At 46.0% G+C, this 2,443-nt stretch overlaps 1 non-coding gene across 1 annotated transcript; it reads right to left on the reverse strand.

Moving 5' to 3' along the window:
- Positions 1–1,894: 1,894 nt before the first annotated feature.
- Positions 1,895–2,034, reverse strand: LOC120279873. Its single transcript, XR_005542173.1, has one exon. It is a non-coding gene; the product is annotated as a small nucleolar RNA Z247 (small nucleolar RNA).
- Between the last annotated feature and the right edge of the window lie 409 nt (positions 2,035–2,443).

The raw sequence follows: 2,443 nt of genomic DNA on the forward strand, positions 1-2,443 counted from the left end.
TGCAGGGCGGGTTGTTGTGCAGGAGCATCCGAAACCGCCTGGAGCAAATCAGTGGACCCATGCACAATAGCATCCATCACTGTTTCTGGCCGGGCGACAGCCTGGGCGTCGTGGCTTGCCCGGACCGGTTGGAGCGGAACGATCTCCCGTTCTCCCAAGGAGACTGATCCAGGACAAGGGATGGAGTCCGAAGAGGATGGTGTCGGATCAGGCGCAGTTGGATTTGCTGCATCCAAAACGTTAGCAGGCATAAATGGACACATGTGATCATTACTCGGATTAGTACTGCTGCTTAAGGGCTGGGAACACAAAATGGGAGATAAACTGGATGCATCAGATGCGGAAGAAAGTGTAGAACACGTAGCAAAGGGAAAAAGTGCCTCATCAAAGACAACATCTCTAGAAATATAAACACGATCCGAAGCCATGTCAAGACATTTATAACCTTTGTGAAGTGAACTATAACCTAGAAAAACACATTCTTTCGAACGGAAGGAAAGTTTGGACTTATTATATGGTCGAAGATGGGGCCAACATGCACAACCAAAGATTTTTAGCATGGAATAGTTAGGCGTGACTTTAAAAAGGCGTTGTAGAGGAGATGTGTTGTCAATGACACGAGTAGGAAGACGATTGATGAGGTAAGTGGCTGTCAAAAAGGCTTCATCCCAGAATTTTAACGGGATAGATGCATGAGCTAAGAGAGCTAGACCAATTTTGACAATGTGACGGTGTTTCCGTTCAGCGGATCCATTTTGTTGAGGAGTGTGGGGACATGAGACTCTATGTGCAATGCCAAGAGAGCAAAAAAAATTGATTATGAATTTTCTGATATTCCCCTCCCCAATCGGATTGCACACACTTAATCCTCGTATCAAGGAGGCGCTCAACATGCACTTTAAATTGCAAGAATATGCGTGGAGCCTCAGTGCGATCATGCATCATATAAATCCAAGAGAATTTGCTAAAATCATCAATGAAACTAATATAGTATTTATAACCTCCAACAGATTGAGGTGCAGGCCCCCATACATCCGAGAAAACGAGTTCTAAATGGAAGGTGGACACATGAGTAGAACGTGAATAGGGTAATTGATGACTCTTGGCTAATTGACATGCATTACAAACTGACAAACGAGACTCTCTTGCACACGGTAGATTATTAAGATGCAAGATAGACTGAACAATATGGGATGAAGGATGGCCAAAACGAGCATGGCACTGTTCTTTGCTAATGGTGGAGCTCACAAAAGCTTGCTTCACAAAGGCTTGCTTGGAAGACTCGACATCTGATGGCTTGATGGGGTAGAGCCCAGACTCACATTTTCCTTCCAGTATTGTTCTCTTCGACTCCCGATCCTTGACAACATAATGATCAGGGTGGAATTCAAAAATGACATTATTATCACGAGTCAGCTTATGGACGGAAATAAGATGCTTAGAAATTTTAGGGACATGAAGAACATTCTTTAGGGCAAGAGTTTTAGCAACAGTATTAATAGAACAATGACCAACATGCTTAATTTGCAAACCTGCTCCATTACAACTAGAACATTCTCTCCTCCTTGATACCGTTCACGTATACCAATTCAAGTCGATCTTGTAAGAGGAAGTCGCTGCCATAGCCGCAGAGGGTTGTTCTTTATTGTAGGACTCGTCCATCCTATACCAACACTTGACAGCGGTATGGCATTCCTTGTTGCAGATCTGACAGGAAACGCGCACACCACCACGACCAGGCCCATAGGTAGAAGTGCCACCACCTCGATTGGACAGACCACGACCGCGACCACGGCCACGACCGCGACCACGCGGCTGCTGACCTCCACGCCCAGCAAAGTTTGCCGATGAGCCAGGCTGAAGTTGGATCTCCGTCTGGTGCTGTTGTTGTCATGCTTCAAACGCCATCATATATGCATACACATCATCAAGAGATAAAGCCTCGCTCTTGGTCGTCATGGAAGTAACAAAAGGGTTATAATCTGGACCGAGACCAGCGAGGAGGTAGGTGATTGTCTCATCATTACTAAGGGGCGACCCAATGGCGGCCAGGTCAGAAGCGAGCCCCTTCACCTTACGGAAGTAATCAGAGACGGATACATCTCGTTTCTTGGTTGTGGTGAGATCTATCCGCACCTGGACAGCACGAGCACCCGTCACCGAAGAGAACATCCGCTGCAGTATATCCCAAGCCTCCTTGGATGTGGTTGCTGCAACAACATCATGAACGACATCGGAGCAAACATGCTTGCCATTGTAGATTGGATCGTGTTAGGTGTGGTGGAGGATAGAGTGGAGGAGGAGGAGGAGGAGGAGGAGGAAGAAGACGACATTAGAAAAAAAAATTCGTAGCTCTGACACCATGTAAACGTATTGGCGCTAGATACCCCTTAGGGCCTTGATCTCTTGTATATATAGGGAGAGAATAATTACATGAATATAT

Source organism: Dioscorea cayenensis, chromosome 16 (assembly GCF_009730915.1).
Source record: "Dioscorea cayenensis subsp. rotundata cultivar TDr96_F1 chromosome 16, TDr96_F1_v2_PseudoChromosome.rev07_lg8_w22 25.fasta, whole genome shotgun sequence".
In the NCBI taxonomy this organism is placed as follows: domain Eukaryota; kingdom Viridiplantae; phylum Streptophyta; class Magnoliopsida; order Dioscoreales; family Dioscoreaceae; genus Dioscorea; species Dioscorea cayenensis.